Source organism: Haliotis cracherodii, unplaced genomic scaffold, assembly GCF_022045235.1.
Source record: "Haliotis cracherodii isolate W230 unplaced genomic scaffold, xgHalCrac1.p SCAF_7, whole genome shotgun sequence".
NCBI classification, from domain to species: Eukaryota; Metazoa; Mollusca; class Gastropoda; order Lepetellida; family Haliotidae; genus Haliotis; species Haliotis cracherodii.
The window spans coordinates 29903483-29922207 of NW_027266330.1; the positions used below are offsets into that span (position 1 = coordinate 29903483).

At 42.6% G+C, this 18725-nt stretch overlaps 1 protein-coding gene across 2 annotated transcripts in view; it reads left to right on the top strand.

Moving 5' to 3' along the window:
- The first annotated feature begins 1032 nt into the window (after positions 1-1032).
- LOC139447375 (neuropeptides capa receptor-like) overlaps positions 1033-18725 on the top strand; it is a 45000-nt gene continuing 27307 nt past the window's right edge. The window contains exon 1 of one of the 2 annotated variants that reach the window (XM_071228693.1): positions 1033-1097. The gene's annotated coding sequence lies outside the window, so the exon portion shown is untranslated. Of the gene's footprint in view, positions 1098-14060; positions 14159-18725 lie in introns of those variants that run through there. The other variant, XM_071228692.1, reaches the window with a different exon arrangement.

An 18725-nucleotide genomic window follows, 5' to 3' on the forward strand; every position in this document is an offset into this window, starting at 1 on the left:
ATCCCGTGAGGGTCCGGGGTAAAATAGGTCTTCAGCAACCCATGCTTGCCGTGAAAGGCGACAATGCTTGTCGTAAGAGGCGTCTAACGGGATCGGGTGGTCAGGCTCGCTGACTTGGTTGATACATGTCATCGTATCCCAATTGCGTGGATCGATGCTCATGATGACAATCATTGGATTGTATGGCCCTGACTCGATTATTTACAGACCGCCGTCATATAGCTGGAATATTGCCGAGTGCGGCGTTAAAGAACAAACAAACAAACCAAACGCTGAAAACAGTCGCCGAAACACTGCAGACATAACGTCCAAAACACACCTATGATACCCGTATCGTATACATCAGAATTTGCCTGAAAATTTCTTGTTTGTTTTATTTATAGCCACTATCAACCACAGGTGTATACAGTAAACTACGTTTATAACGAACGGTCGAACTGCCGGATATATCGAACTGTTTTTTTATTCCCGTCCATTTGCTGTATATGCATGTATGTATGTATGTATGTATGTATGTATGTATGTATGTATGTATGAATAATTATATATATAACGAACTACGGTTATAACGAATTAAAATTAGTGTTCTCTTTGAGTTCGTTATAACCGTGGTTCACTGTACTTCTATTGCGTGAGAATTTACATGAATTTAACGCATGATGCTCGCCTCCTTTTGTCAGACTATCTCGTTATTGAAATAAAAGTCGTTTTATTTGATACTGTTTAATATTTTGCCAGTTTGTTGTTTAATGGCGCACTCGGCAATAATCCAGATATATGAAGGCGGTTTGTAAACAATCAGGTCTGAAGCACATAATCATGCAGTTCCCATTGTGGGCCTCGATTGTTCAATTAAACACGGACAGCGAAGTAGTCTTAATTTAACTGGTCCTTGCGTTTTCGAAGAGAAACGTCCTTTGCGAAATCAGTAGAATCGGAGGCTAGCCAATGGTTTCATTTTAGTCGATATTTGCTCACGTGAGTGTTCTTTTCTTCAGCGCATCGACTCCTGACGCCAGGATCAGCCCCCACCCGGCGTGAGCGTGCACACCAGGGCTTACCTCCAAGGACGGAACTGTCCTCTACCCAGGGGAAAGGTATGTTTCAAGTTTGCCAATCGGTGTAGCATTTTAATGTGTCTATAGAATATTATAGCATTTTAACACATTACTTCAATACAAGGTATCACAAACACTTAAGACCCGTGAAGATCCGGTGTGAACTAGGTCTTCAGCAACCATGCTTGTCGTAAGAGGCGACTAACGGGATCGGGTGGTGAGGCTCGCTGACTTGCTTGATGCATGTCATCGATGTTAATCACTGGATTGTCTGGTTCAGGCTCCTTTATTTACAGACCGCCGTCATATAGCTGGGATATTGCCGAGTGCGGCGTTAAACAAACAAGCACATATTATGCATTATTTTAGTCATCAAGCTGACCTCGGCATTTATTTATATACGATATTGGACAATTAAGATTTCAGCTACCAATTATCCTCACAATTCTTTTTATATGATTTAACAAAAATCATTCTTTTTAATTGTTGAACGGAAGTTGAAATATTAGTATGTGGCGTTATACCTCGTATCGGCTAGTGTCATCTAAATCAGAAGAACAGACAGGCTCTAGAGGACAGTGGAATAATATCTGATGCAGGCTCTTGATGACAGTGTTAAACCAATTGATGGAGGCTCTAGAGAAAAAAATATAACAACTGATGCAGAGGAAGGTGGAATGACAATTGATAAAAGCTCGAAAGGACAGTGGTAAAACAATTGATGCAGGCTCTTGAGGACATGGTATAACAATTGATGGAGGCGCTAGAGAAGAGTGGCATAACAATTGATGGAGGCGTTAGAGGAAAGTGGTATAACGATTGATGGAGGCGCTAGAGAAGAGTGGCATAACAATTGATGGAGGCGCTAGAGAAGAGTGGCATAACAATTGATGGAGGCTCTAGAGGAAAGTGGTATAACAATTGATGGCAGCTCTAGAGAAGAGAGGCATAACAATTGATGGAGGCGCTAGAGGAAAGTGGTATAACAATTGATGGAGGCTCTAGAGAAGAGTGGCATAACAATTGATGGAGGCTCTAGAGGAAAGTGGTATAATAATTGATGGCGGCTCTAGAGAAGAGTGGCATAACAATTGATGGAGGCGCTAGAGGAAAGTGGTATAACGATTTATGGGGGCTCTTGAGGAAAGCGATATAACGATTGATGGAGGCTCTAGAAGAAAGTGGTACTTTCGTTAATGGAGGCTCTAGAGGAGTGAGTGAATGACTATGGTTTTACACCGCTTTTAGCAATATTCCAGCAATATCACCAGAAATGGGCTTCATACAGTGTACCCATGTCGGGAAACGAACACGGGTCTTCAGCGTGACGAGCGAACGCTTTAACCACTAGGCTACCCGACCGCCCGACTCTAGAGGAAATAACAGTTGATGGTGGATGGAGAAGAAGTGATATAACAATTGATGACATAATGCTATATCCAGCAGACAAGAATGCGGGTATTGAATCAGGCGGTCAGCTTCTGACATCTGCATCCGGAAACATGACAAAAGAGACGACTAACAAATAACTAAATCTCTGTGGCACACGTTGAAACATATCCGTTTCCAGTCCCAGAACAGTCGCGTGCCCTGGGCGTGCCATAAAGCTCTGACTCCGCAGTTATCCTGATTTATCAAAAGTTGTTTCATCAGGGTTACGCCGCAATATGGCTGAATTAAGGCCAATGCGACGTTAAGTTACCTCACTCACTCATCAAGGTTACAACATTCAAAGCCAAAGTAAAGCTTTCAATTTTGTTATGGTAGACATATGGAGGGTTTGACGCAAAAGTGGCTAAACACTATGTACCTCTTTTGACTTTACCATAATTATGTTCCCGTGTTTCACAGTTGAACAGTTACCTTTGCATGTGTTTGTGATGGGTGCCCTCGGTGGGGCAGGATACGCTCACTTTTGTTTGATAGTGATTCATAAAAGCTTGCTCATGATATCGTTGGAATCGTAAACCCGAATCTGCTTTTAGCAGAGATTTGTTTTAGGATTATGAAAATGGTTTTGTCGCTTTTATTTGCAAGAAGCATGAGCTTCTGAGGACCTATTCACAATAGAAGTCACCACACGGTCCAACTATTGACATGTGTAAATGGAGAAGGGTTTTGAGGTGTAGACCAACAATAGTTAGATTGGACAGAGGCTAAACGGCCTTGGCCCATGGACACTGATTCAGGGAATATATACGGCTGAACATATTGCCATTAATATCTCCACCTAGTGTAACTCAGTTGAACAATAGACAAAGTCAGTGTCAGAAATACTTTCAATCAGAACGCTGAAACACTGTAACCAACCCTAAGATGATATTATTGTATAGATGTTATACAATGCCCCTACAAAGGAAGTGTACACTTAAAAAATGGATTTGACCAGATAATTATAATCGTTATCAAAACGTTATAAGGCTGAAGCAAGCAGTCGCCGAAACACTGCGACTTAAGGTTCAAAACACAACCCATTTTTAACACCTATTTAGGGAACCCGTAAAACGCATGTGTAGAAAGTTGGGGGTTGGATGGGGTGGGGAGGGGGGGATTGACACTAGGCTACATTCAGGCAGTGCATCCATATGTCGGGGGTGACGTTTAGGGGAGGAATTTGAAAGCGGACACTAAGCTCCTTCCCAGCGCGTGACACCTTCTTTACATTCTCGGTAACATCGCTGCTATCAGTGTGGAGTGAGTGAGTGAGTATGGTTTTACGCCGCTTTTAGCAATATTCCAGCAATATCACGGCGGGGGACACCGGAAATGGGCTTCACACATTGTACCCATGTCGGGAATCGAACCCGGGTCTTCAGCGTGGCGAGCGAACGCTTTACCACTTGGCTACCCGACCGCCCCCTATCAGTGTGGAAGAGGCCGTTCTAAGAATCTTGAAATTTTCCTCTAACCCCAAATGTAGTAACGTAAATATTTTTGTTCTGGGAAATATTGAAAGGGTTTACGACTGACAAGATTTCGAGATGAATTTAACTTTTAGTTTGTTTGATTTGGTCCGATTGGTTCGAGATTGAAGACGAACGGAAAATCGCCCAACTGACCCCTTTCATTCTTACTATACCAATCACATGATAGTTGTAATGAAAAAGAAATTCAAATTGACCAACACAAAAATACTATAAGCTGGGATATACATAACGGTCAGTCGGTTCCAAATTCAACTCCAAGCATGGTTGTAGCCACCTATCACAGTGGGGAGCTTTCACTGGTGGCAGCGATAGTATAGAGAGCTCCGCAAAAGGGATAACACTGTGAGGAGCTTGCTTGGACATTTGTAAGGGGACACTACTCTCGGAACGCCTTGTCGTGATTTCCACACTGCACGCTTTTAACTCAAATTTCTCCCTAAAGACCAAGTTTCACAACTTGATATCTGGCCGGCGCTTTGTAAATGGAGTAAGGAAGAGATAAATACATTTATTAAGAAATCTCGGTGAAGAAATTCATAACATATATACACCGTGCAAATCATTTTGAAGATGAATTATGATTTGAAATTTGATGAATGTATTATGACCTAACTAAATATTAACAGCATGATATTTTTTCACTCAATCATTCTTCTAGGGACAGATTTCCCGTAAAATTCTAAACCATTCATCGCTTAAAATGCCTACAGTGGTGATGGGGTAGCCTCATTGATAAAGCGTTCGCTCTTCACGACGAAGTCCCAGGTTCGATTCCCGACATGGGTACAATTTGTAAAAGGCATGTCTTATGTCCCTCGCCGTGATATTGCTGGAATATTGCTAAAAGCGGCGTAAAACCACACTCTCTCACTCACTTGGAATTAAAGTTAGGCGTACACGCTTACACGGAGCGGTCTCAACGGAGTGCGTGAATGTTGTTTTGTGCCGCGGTAGTAATAGTACGGACTTATTTTATTAGTATGACCTCTTTGGAGAATAACCTGTACAGTAAACTACGGTTACAACGAACACGCTTATAACGAACTTACGGATATAACGAACTTACTGTTTTGGTCCCGACTATTTGCTGTAGTTATGCTGTATATATGCTTATAACGAACTACGGTTATAACGAACTAAAATTTGTAGTCTCTTTGAGTTCGTTATAACCGTACTTTACTGTATATGAGCTTCGATGAATTTCATATTATCCGTTCCCGTTAAATGTATTTTGGACAAATTATGTTGTTGAAACATTAATCGTTTTGTAACGTCATAAACAATAGATGTCATCTTCCATTATAAGAAATCACGTTATGGACCTATTTGCAAACAAAAATTACTGAAATTCTTTGACCTATATCCATTCTCCTATGGGTTTTATTTACTGGTCACTAAGGCGTGGTCTAGGGCAGAGCTCTTTCTGGAGTTGTCTCCTTTAAGTCTGTCAGGATCCGATGGAGGTAGTTTCGAATTCCAGATTCGACGTCTTAGAGGTCTAGAAAATGATTGTTATGATGGGTGAAGAATACGAGTAGAAAGATACTTCGAAGAGATAAGCCTTGTTGATTAACGATCTTTTTGAACCTTCACTATTAATGTGAAAACATCCCAGGTGTGGAAGCATTGACGCGTCATGCGGAAGACCCGGGATCGATTCCACATATGGTAATAACTCACATGCACGCTCACTCTTAGGTTTGTGGTTTATGAAACGTTCGAAGCGTTTGCCATTGTAAATTATCTAAATTTCAACAATTCCACGAAACTGCAGTCGACTTCATCACAACAACAACAATAATAATAACAACAACAACCAAGGAAAATATAAAATAATAACGATAAATTGTAGAGGGAGATTATTCTACTCTGGAGCTGTAGCGAAAGGAAAAGAGAGTGAAAGGGTATATACCCATATTTTCAAAATTCCTCCAAAATAACTCGAGGCGGTCGGGTAGCCTGGTTAAAGCGTTCGCTCGTCACGCCGAAGACCCGGGTCCGACTCCCGACATGGGTACAATGTGTGAAGCCCATTTCTGCTGTCCCCCGCCGTGATATTGCTGGAGTATTTCTAAAAGCGGCGTAAATCCATACTCACTCACTCACTCACTCCAACATAACACTTTCTGTCACGTTATGTGGCCAATGGGCCAGCAGGTAGAGCATCCAGTATAAACATCCATGGCAGTTTGTGTAAACTGGCCAGGCACCATTTAGCTGATTAATGGTATCATTAGTTCAGGCTCCGATGAACATCACCCCTAAGTACTCATGGTCGCACTTAGTTTTCCCGGCGCCGGAGTCGTGTTTCGGCCTGCTCCACTGACTGGTTCCAGTACAGAGACAACGCTCCCTCGTCAGGACACTCCTTTTTTATTTTAGTAGTAGACTATCTCATGTCATCACCAGTTCAGATATCGGGTGAGGTGAAATTGGTTTTAAGGTCGCGTTCGCGTTCAAAAGTATTGCACTTTCTGCTTAGCCAGTAAGTGAACATCGACTTAGGAACTAACATGTAAATTATTCCACAGTGTGTGTGTGTTTATGCGCGTGTGTGTGTTTATGCGCACGCGTGTGCGTGTGCGTTTAGTGTATGTTTAAGTGCTTAATGTGTGTGCGTGTGCGTTTAGTGCGTGTATGTTTAAGTGCTTAATGTGTGTGTTTATGAGTGTGTGTGGGTGTTTATGTGCCCGTGTGTTTGCGTGTGCGTTTAGTGTATGTATGTTTAAGTGCTTAATGCGTGTGTTTATGCGTGTGTTTACGTATTTATGCGCGTGTGTGTTTATGCGTGTATATGTTTACGTATTTATGCGTGTGTGCTTGTGTGTATGTATCTATGCGTGTGTATGTGTTTATGCGTGGTGTTTGTGTATGTTGATGTGAGTATGAGTATGTGTGTGCACGTGTGTGTGTGTGTGTGTGTGTGTGTGTGTGTGTGTGTGTGTGTGTGTGTGTGTGGCTACTTGTACTAAACCGTCTAGAATGCTATCCTACTGAGATACTATGCCACAGTTTAACATGGATACTCCACACGGACACAGTATTCCGACTCCGAACCAACCAGTCCCCACTCCTTGAGGGAGGAGGAACTTAATATATTTAATTTTAATGTGATGAGGCAGGAACATTGTATATTATCCCCCAGAAATGTCAGTTGTCAAGCATGTCATTTTATGCATACCAGAGAAGCATGATATGACATTTTGTATGTTGGCAACAAAATTTTCTTTCAGGCAGAATTTCAAGTGACACGCCCAAGAAACATTTCCGCATTTTTAGATTTAGCGGTTCGAATGGTCAGATTATCTAGGGAAATGATGCTTACTCTACCAGCATCACACACGGTTCCTAAATTTCACCGAGGTGTGATACTTCCCTCCAACCTCTCTCCTTCCACGCTGATCCGACATGCCGTGATGAAACGCATGCGCACCGCCTGCTCCAGGCGACGTGAAACTAGCCACTAAGCGTGCACCGTTATAAATATCACGCGGATAAAGCTATTTGTCTTTTCTTGTCAGATAACGTGGCTTTCTCAGCAGGTGATCTGCCAAAGTTGATATTTTCATGCACAACCACGAGTGAACATGCCAAAATTGTCGGTGCACAAGATGAGGTGAAGAGTTATTTGACAAGGGAGATAACTGCTCTATTTATTGTTTCTGTACTGGTCGTCACGACCTTAGTTTCACAGATTGAAGAGTTCCAGTGTCACGTGTCAGTTCCCGCCTGTGAGATATCACTTTTACGTGTTCAGATATATACAGCATGCCATCTCTAAATACACTACCGGGCAAAAGAAAGGATACACCCATGTTTGATGGTGCCTAAAACTGAAACAAACAAGAAATGGTTATTCGATGGTGATGTATATGATACAGGTATCATAGTTGTGTTTTGGACCTAAAGTTTGCACTGTTTCGGCGACTGTTTTCAGTCTAGTACATTTGTAATTTTTTGCTTCTATCCATTTTCCAAGCGTATACCTTTTTTTTGCCAGGGTTTTCAATAAATTCAATAATCAAGTGTTATTCACATCAACGAGTCTAGTATCATATTTTTCTGTCTCGATGTCTTTTTCTGTATTTTAATACATAAATACTGTTAATAGTCTTTTAATTCATTCCTCGATCAGACTCGTGAAGAATCCGATTTAGAATAGGTTTACAGCAACCCATACTTGCCGTAAAAGGCGACTATGCTTGTCGTAAAAGGCGACTAACGGGATCGGGTGTTCAGACTCTGATTTGGTTGATGCACGTCATCGATCCCAATTGCGTGATTGATGCTCATTATATCAATCACCGGATTGTGTGGTCCAGATTCGATTACTTTACAGACCGCCGTCATATAGCTGGAATATTTCTGAGTGCGGCGTTAAACAACAAACAAACAAACATTCCTCGATCATAATCAACCGAAGCTTATGTAACGCTTATGATAAGTAACTTGGGTTCAACGTCGATGGGAACAGTATTTCAGTTGCCGCACGTCGTGTCGGTTTAAAGACTAACAGTAAAGTTTAAAATAATTCAGCACGGGCGGGGTGCTGAGAAACCAAATATCACCGGGGCAAATATGGGATTCGAACCCATGACCATAGGATTGTGTCACTCACTTCAATAAGACCTGGGTCAGCACTGGTCGGAACCCATATTATTTTCGTGCAGATTACGATTCGCTGTGCAGAGTTGCGTCCCTTGGACGAGCCAGTAACCCATGATTGTGGTTGGTTGGTTGGTTGTTTAACGCCGCACTCAGCAATATTTCAGCTATATGACAGCGGTCTGTAAATAATCGAGTCTGGACCAGACAATCCAGTGATTGATATCATGAGCATCGATCCACGCAATTGGGATCGATGACATGCATCAAACCAAGTCAGCGAGCCTGACCACCCGATCCCGTTAGTCGCCTTTTACGACAAGCATAGTCGCCTTTTACGGCAAGCATGGGTTGCTGAAGACCTATTCTACCCCGGAATCTTCACGGGTCCCATGATTGTGTATCCCTTTGACGCGCCAGTAATCTTTGATTGTGGGTTCGAATCCCGGTTCGCCCCGATTATGTTTCTAGGTTTGTCAGCACCATACCCGTGCTCGTGGGTTTTACCGAAGCGGTAAACGTGTGTGACCAGGCTTTCCTCCCACATTACGCGGCGTGATATAACTGAAAAAAACGGCGTTAAACCCAATACACTCACTCACTCATTGCGATCTCTCAACACAGCCTGACAGCAATCGTGAACCTCTGTTTTGTCTTCAAATCAAAGTGAATAGTTCCTTAATTTCTGTTGTGCAAAAAAAAATCTGTCTCCAAATCCAGCCGTCATATACGACAGGATCTGACGCCAGGTTTACAAGTGAATCTATGCAATATGGCTACTCGATATTTTTTAGATATTATTTAGGTAGCGTTATAAATCGTGAATATCAAAAATGAGGATTTGGTCTCGCCTAAGTAATCCGCGCAGGGAATTGTGGCACCCAAGTTGACTGAGCCATGTACAGCGGCGTAACTGTCCTATAGGTAAAAAGAAAATTGCCTTCACATTGTTCGATGTCATTTTTTTTACAGCAAAGAATTAACTTTCCCCGTGATAGTCTTCCGTGGCAATCCATCAGCCCGCTCCCTGGAGTAATAGCCCTCTATCAAAGGGAAGCTAAGCCTCTCTGGTATATTAGACGTTCGGTTCGTTCAGCGTTTGTCTGGCTACATCACATTGTCATGTCGTATCGGTGTGCAGTCAGATGTCCCACACAGCGTCAAAATGAGGGAAAGTCAAGTTTCCGAGAAACTGAATCCAAGCCACAGATTCTCCAAGCCAGACGCGGAAACTGATACCTCCACCGTTCTCGCGAAACTGTTTCGCAATTTCTATGTCCAATGCTGCCAACACTTGTAAAATGCCTCAGGTACGTCCCAGGTCTGCTCCCATAAAAAAAAGATAGAATTTCTTTTTTGACAGTTAGCAACACGAATTATATACCTCTAAGGCATGGGCGCTTTAATTCACCGAAATATATTGACAGCTGCTCAAGTACTATACTGTACATCAAGTCGCAGAAAGGAAATAATAGTTAAGGAAGAGAATGTATGGATGTCAATTTCTTTATTATGAGGAACACAACGTTTCGGAGTATATACTATCTTCACCAGAGTACCGTTCCACAAAGCAATTTTAGCGCTACGAGTATCGTAAGTGTATTAAAGTATGGCAGTTACAATCATCTTAGTGCTAAGATCGCTTTGCGGAACGGAGCCCTGGTAAATAAATGCTATGAAGCAGAGAACATAGTAAAATCTTTTATTTGGCTCCCAAAACATGACAGATGGCTCACACTGGTTTGTTTTGTGATGAGGAGGGGTACTGAGCATGGCGTTATAAGTAACACATCGGGTTCAGCTGTGCTGACGGCGAAGAGTAGGTGGATGGATGTCCGCACTCGTTGAGTTTGATGCCCGATTATTTCAAGGGCTTCGGCCCCACACAGAATCACAGGTTCTGAAACATGTTAGCTCTGATCATCCAGCCGCATCTTCCCGAGGCAAGTGAGTTAACTGACTATAAAAGTTGATTGGACTATGCATAGACTCGTTAGTCCAGCCAAAATGTAACTCCATAATACCAGCCTAGTTCGGCAAGGGTGGAAACTGGACTTTTAAGGTCAGTTAACTCTCTTGCCTCAGGAAGATGTCCAGCCGCGAATGGGTACCCGGTAGGATGAGATGGTGACGTGGCACCTAACTGCAGCTTGAATAATATAAGCCCAAGGGTGATCCAAATGCGATTAGAATGTACCCTGGTCGTCGATGGAGTGATTGTACTATGCGTATAGAACATGTTTTCGAGAGCGTTGTAAAACACGAGGGAATTAATACACGCGTAAATGAATGAGATATTCTCTTTTTTATGTTTTGTTTGTTTGTTGCTTAACGTCGCACTCAGTGATATTCCAGCTATAACACAGCGATCTGTAAATAATCAAAACTGGACCAGACTATCTAGTGATTGACATCATGAGCATCGATCCACGCAATTAGGATTCGATGACATGCATCAACCAAGTCAGCGAGCCTAACCACCCGATCCCGTTAGTCGCCTCTTACGACAAGCATAGTCGCCTTTTACGACAAGCATGGGTTGCTGAAGACCTATTCTAACCCGGATCTTCACGGGTCTATTCTTTATGTGATAGACAACACTGTATAGTGGTCTGGGGGAATCTCGGAAACAGGTACAGAACTGCACCCCTGATTCGGCAGACAGTGCAACAAATTCTTTGTTTTTGTCAGAATTCCATCTAGAAGATGTAACGGTCTGGGTCTGTGCCAGACATACACGATAAATATGGTATGATTCAGTCCAAAAACAAACACGGCTTAAAAAAAACTGTGTTCCCGTTCCGCGACCAGTTCCAGCTGTTGGCTGCGAGCCGCTGATTGACTACACGTGTTTTAGTGTTTATTGAAACTGCAGGGGATAGTTTTGAAGTGACACCAATATCGTCAGTTGGAGAAGTTTGTTTGTTTGTTTGTTTGCTTGTATTCCAACTATATGACGGCGGTAAACGGGGGTGAGGTGAGGTGAGGTCAAGTGGAATTGGGTTTAACGTCGCGTCCAAGGTTATTGCACTTAAAAAGCGACGTGCAAGTACGTGTGTGTGTTTGTGTGGCTGCTTGTACTAGTCAGGACTGATGCCGATTGATATAGTGCTAGCTCACTGAGATACCATGCCGCAGTTTAACATGAATATCCCACTCAGACACAGTATACTGACTCCGAGCCGACCAGTCCTTGTTTTAGCCCCTTAATGCCGAGCGCCATGCAGGGTAACAACAAGTACCATCTTTTAACGTCTTTTGGTATGACGCGGCCGGAGATCGAACCCCGGACCTTCCGGGCGGACGCTCTACCATTAGACCACGGAGGCGGTCGGTAAACGGGGGTTGCAGGGGACGTGACACTGAGGAAATATCTCGTGCGGACTTTGTATGCGTTACTACACAAATCAGATGGTGACTAGGTATCACGTAGGGGGGTGAGTGAGTATGGTTTTACGCCGCAATATTCCAGTATATAAGGTTGGGGACACCATTCAATGGGCTTCACACATTGTATCCATGTGGGTAATCGAACCCGGTTCTTCGGCGTAACGAGCGAACGCTTTAATCACTGGGCCACCCCATAGCCACGTATTCTGTATGGACTGTTCAACATGAGTGTTGATGCCTTTATTATATCAAAAGTGTTTTGACGAGGTGTTTACTAATAAATGCATAAATGCGTTAATTACATGATATCACAAACGACAATCTTGCTTTCCAAAGGCACGTGCAAATCTGTTTCATGCTGTACGGGACCCGTGAAGATCCGGGATAGAATAGGTCTTCCTCAACCCATACTTGCCGCAAACGGCGACTATGCTTGTCATAAGAGGCGTCTAACGGGATCGGGTGGTCAGGATGGCTGACTTTGCTAAAGCATGTCATTGATCCCAATTGCGTGGATCGATGCTCAGGATGTCAATCACTGGATTGTCTAGCCAAACTGGATTATGTACAGACCGCCGTCATGTAGCAGGAATATTGCTGAGTTCGGCATTAGATAACAAACTGTAAGAAAATGAACTCTTCCGCTTCCCTAGATACACCCTTGGCTGACATATCAAGCGAGTGTATCTGTGCTACCTGTGCTATCTGTGTCTTGATGTGCACGGGTCTTGATACACTGGGGATCTGGGATCCTGTTTGACGGGAATAACATCCGTCAAATCTAAAAACTAGGTCACCTTTGCGAACTGGGCGAATTTGTTACGTCATTTGTTATCGTAAAGCGTAACTTATCCCTTTTATCCAACAGGGAGCGTTGGTACTCTGTGCATGTAGGTATGCACATAAATACACCACTCTGACGCACAGCGTCAGATCGCAGCCCGGCCGTAATGGTCACCGATATAGAACACAAGATTGTCCTTAAAATACTCTTCTGTCTTTTGAGGTTGACATTTGTGAATGCCTTGGAGGTCTATCTGAACACAATTCCTTACCAGCCTGCGAGACAAAACAGCAAAACCTGTTCCTTTCTCGCATCAGGCTTGAACCCAGACAGTAGCCCAGAGCTATCCGACCCAGCAGGATGCCCATCTACTGGATGGGTGACAAGGAGTTGTACGGCACCCTGCCTCGGGGCCTCTAGAGAAGCAATAGAAAATTCAATTCAACCCTAATTAGTCTCGTGTCCTGGGGGACACTGTGTTTTGGCTCTCAAAGCATTCGTGTGTGTTTCTCCCTCGCCCCATGCACGTCAGCACCGTGAACGGCGGCGCCTGCTGGCAATGGGCCTCTAACGCCGCACCGACTTCATGGCATGTGATAATCGCAAAAAAAACATTTCCACATGTTTCAAAACAATAAGATACAAAATTAATGTTGCACTTGTCGCTTGTATTTCTAGCCCTTAACACTTTGTCATTGACAATTTTATTTAATACTCTTAATTTATTCTACAGTTCAACTAAACAAAAGCTACAATTAATTTACTTCTGTTATAAAATATACAAACGATTCTACTGAATATATAAACGGAGCTTCGAGTTGTATGACAGTGATGCTTCAATGAAAACATTAGTCATATATATATATATATATATATATATATATATATATATATATATATATATGACTAATGTTTTCATTGGAGCATCACTGTATGACGTAAGGAAATTATATATATATATATATATATATATATATATATATATATATATATATATATAATAATTATGTCCTTACGTCATACAGTGCTTCGCACATGTGTATACTCAAATGTTGTTAACCGCCACTCACACCAATAAACCCACCAGCACCTATAATCAGCTAAAACATATATCTATCGCATTGATAACAGACAGTATGTTTTTTTCACAACATTTTGCGTTAATCACATTCGTTTGGCTGCAAGGCACGTGCACGTAACTCCGTACAAGGGTGAGTCCGCGATCCGCGTGTAACACTATGCGAACCCTCAGCCGTCCAACCACACGAGGCAACTCTCGCAGCCACGAGAAGAGCCTTGTCCTCGACGTGCGGGCTTGTTCCGTGTTCAGATCGATACTCGCTTCTCAAAGTGGATCATGTACATTGATAGCCAGTTTCTTTTGGGATGATCTGGTAGGTATACATTTTATATTGTCATTTTATTCAATATTTGCTTTTCTACTATTTAAACGGCTGCATGAAATAATTCCTTTGTGGACGTTGCCGAGCTGCCGGGCTGTGAATCATTGAATATCTGCGATGCTCATAACTTTCCTTCAATACTTTCAAATATGCAATACTGTGCTGATATTTGTGGTTTTGATGACGGGATATTAAACATAATATTATATGTGAAGTAACACAATGGTAGCAACGTGTGTTTTATAAATTAAATTCATCAATTGTTAATTTTGAAAAAAATTATCTGTTTTGAATTGCAAATGTGAAACGTCAACGTCAGAGAGAAAAAACAATCTCGATTTTCCGACGAAACAATGGGCGTAAAAGGCAAAATTGTGATGAAAGCTATACGGATGGATCCCTGACAATGATGACACCAATTTTACAAATTTGTATCCAAGCATATTGAACGTCAGTCCCAACAACTGCCCGTTATATGTTTAAGGAAGCTGTCAACGTTTTATTCATCTTTGTAAACAGTTTGCAATTATTTGTTCGTAAGGAAATTAGTCTGTAAGCAGTGGAACCCTGATACTTCGAAAACCGCGCAATCCGGCCACTTTCTATGAGAAACAAACCTTTGTTTAGTTACTTCGTGATTCATTATTTATGCTTTAGTTCCTTATGGAGATTTACGTCCCTTGGTTACCAGGATCCACTGATTTATTGAACTATATTCCTTGGTTTCTCACCGTGCTTGGTGGTTTCATTAAATGTTAGACCCATGAAGATCCGGGGTAGAATAGGTCTTCAGCAACCAATGCTTGCCATAAAAGTCGACTATGCTTGTCGTAAAAGGCGACTAAAGGGTTGGGGTGGTCAGGCTCGCTGACTTGGTTGACTTGGTTGACTTGCGTGGATCGATGCTCATGATGTCAATTACTGGATTGTCTGGTCCAGACTCGATTTATTTACAGACCGCTGTCATATAGCTGGAATATTGATGAGTGCAGCGTACAACAACAAGCAAACAAACAAACAAACATTGAAATGTTAAGCGTCTACGACAATCATCACTTCGCGTTCCCAGCACATTGTGTTTACAGGTCGTTCTTAACTGTAGTTATGTCCAGGGCGGTATGACACAGTTTAGGATTAAAGTGAGTGATTGAATATTGTTAAATTCCTTTTTAGACCCGTGAAGATCCGGGTTAGAACAGGTCTTCAGCAACCCATGCTTGCCGTAATAGGCGACTATGCTTGTAAGAGGCGACTAACGGGATTGCTGACTTGGTTGATGCAGGTCATCGTTTCCCAATTGGATGGATCGATGCGTTTGATGTCAATCACTGTATTGTCTGGTCTAGTTTCGATCATTTACAGACCGCCGTCACAAAGCTGGAATATTGCTGAGTGCGGATTTAAACAACAAACAAACAAACAAACAAACAAAAAGCAAACAAACAAACAAACAAAAGCGTGGGTGCTACCTATAGGACAAGATATGTTTACCCTTTATACAAACACCTGGTATCATCACTGATTTAACTGATCATTCCATATAAATGTCAACGTTGTTGTTGCCATTCGCGCTCAATGGAGTCTGTTTTCTCTAGCGTGGACGTTTTATATTTACCTTGTTCGTAGCAAACACATGAGACACCAGAAATGGAATTCACGTATTGTACCCATATGGGGAATCGAACTCGGAACTTAGACGTGACGAGCGACAAAAGTAACCACTAGCTAGGCTACCCCATCGTCCCTTTTACGAATATAGTATAAGTAACCAGGTATTGCACACTATGTATGTACTACAGAACAAGTTGGTTTTTTTTTTATAAAAATTGTAATTGGTCCAGGCTTTCCATCACTAAGCAATAATGTTATCACAGATGTTGTGATATGCATCGTTGAAATCAATTGTATATAGGTAATATGGCATATTGCTGTTGAAGCTTTCAATGTGACATTTTGTAACATGTTGTGGTGTTCGATTTTCTTGGAATGTATCTTTTGAAACAGGGCGACTTGTTTCCTCTATGCTAAAAAAATGAAATACAGTAAATTACGGTTATAACGAACTCAAAGGGACTACTAATTTTAGTTCGTTATAACCGTAGTTCGTTATAAGTACATATACAGCATGACTACATCAAGTAGTCGGGGCCAAAAAGTAAGTTCGTTATATCCGTCAGTTCGTTATATGCGTGTTCGTTATAACCGTAGTTTACTGTATAATCAATTCTGTGCATTATCCAATTCATATATCTTTTCACGTTTTGTGTGACTATTGCGTGCTGGCAATGGTATTGAATGTCGCTTTATTTTGAACTTGACGTTGGCGTCAAGGAGCTTTCGTTCAGCAACTTTGTCATTGACATTCGTATCGTATGTCTTTTTGTAAGTGGAACTCTTCAACCGCCCCCTTTTATTGATTGCAGGGGAATCAAAGCATAACAACAGATCAGTATATCTGTAACATATACCTTAATTGAACTTTGTGTGACTAATGTGTTTTGGTTCGCGTGGACGGGGGTTGGTTTTACAGAGCTAGATTCTTCTGAAGCCTGTGTGGCGAACATAATCTGTTCTGTCTGGGTTTGGAGTGAGATACAATTCCCTACATGTACTTTAGCGTGTACTGTTTGTTCCCGTGTCTGAACAATTGACCCTCCTTAGCGTGTGTTTGTGAGGGGTGCCACCGGTGGGACAGGATACGCTCACCTTTTCGATAAAACCTGGTATCATCACGATCTGATTATGATTCATAGACACATGACACATCGTTTATATCTATTGATAATGCTGACGCTTCCTGTATACAAGGCTGACTGACTCGGTGTTTATACTAATGATCGACCGCTTCCGTGATCTAATGGTAGAGGGTCCGCCCGGAGAGCGGAAGGTCCGGGGTTCGATCCCCGGTCACGTCATACCAAAAATACGTTAAAAGGTGGTACTTGTTGTTACCCTGTCTGGCGCTCGGCATTAAGGGGATAAAACAAGGACTGGTCGGCTCGGAGTCAGTATATAGTGTGTGAGTGGGATATTCATGTTAAACTGCGGCCAGGTATCTCAGTGGACTAGCACTATAAATCGGCATCAGTCCGGACTAGCACAAGCAGCCACACACACATGTATATGCACGTCGCTACATAAGTGCAATAATCTTGGAGGCGACGTTTAACCCAAATTCACCTCAACTCACCGCTAGTTCACTGATACTGATCAGGAGCGTAGCTAGTGGAAATTAAAATGTAAGAGTGAGTGAGTGAATTTGGTTTTACGCCGCTTTTAGCAATATTCCAGCAATATCACGGCGGGGGACACCAGAAATGGGCTTCACACATTGTACCCATGTCGGGAATCGAACCCGGGTCTTCGGCGTGACGATCGAACGCTTTAACCACTAGGCTACCCGACCGCCCCTAAAATGTAAGAACCATATGATAAATAAATGCTTTTTAGTGTTAAGGGCAAAATTGCCTCCCTTGAGCACGCCTGTGTGACGGTGGTCAGTAAATAATCGAATCTGGACAAGACTATCCAGTGATTGACATCATGAGCATCGATCCACACAATTAGGATACGATGACATGCATCAACCAAGTCAGCAAGACTGACCACCTGATCCCGTTAGTCGCCTTTTACGACAAGCATAGTCGCCTTTTACGGCAAGCATGGGTTGCTGAAGACCTATTCTACCCCGGATCTTCACGGGTCCTCATAAACACGTGTTTATGAATCAGTATGAAATAGTGATGACAACAGGCCCACTTGCACAAAGCGATCTTAGCGGTAAGACTATTGTGAGCCAATGTTAAAGCATGGGAGTTACGATCATCTTAGCGCTAAGATCGCTTTGTGCAAGTGGGCCCAGGTATTAGCGAAAATGTAAGCCTATCCTACCCCACCGATGTCACCTGTCACAAACACATGCAAAGCCAACACACATCCAGGCTATGTTAGCAACACTGGCTTCAGAACAATGTAACTGTGTATAAACGCCCCACTCAGTCAATGTACACCGTGGCCCAGCCGTCCGAGGCGCCGCGATTCGCTGTGCAGAGTTGCGTCCCTTGGCATGCCAGAAACCTATGATTGTGGGTTCGAATCCCGGTTCGCCCCGATTATGATTCTAGGTTTGTCAGCACCATACCCGTGCTCGTGGGTTTCACCGAAGTGGTAAACGTCTGAGACCTGCATCACTTCGGGCTTTCCTCCCACATTAAGCTGACACGCCGCGATATGACTGGAATACTGTTAAAAGCGGCGTAAAACCCCAACTCACTCACTCACTCAATGTACACCGACACACTTTAGTGACAAATACGACAATTGAGGTAGATGGCGTACATATACAGATTGCTTGCTATGCAATGAGTCGTTTATACTCTAAAAGTCGCGGTTGACCAGTTACACTCACAAACAGACATACGAGACGAATGCCAATGACAAATGGTACATTAAACTGAAACGAAAGCTGTCTGTCAGTTGTTCAAACGGGAACATATGGCACGAGTCAAAATAAGGAATAGTAACTCGACTCAACAAATAAATGTTTTTTCTATGAGTG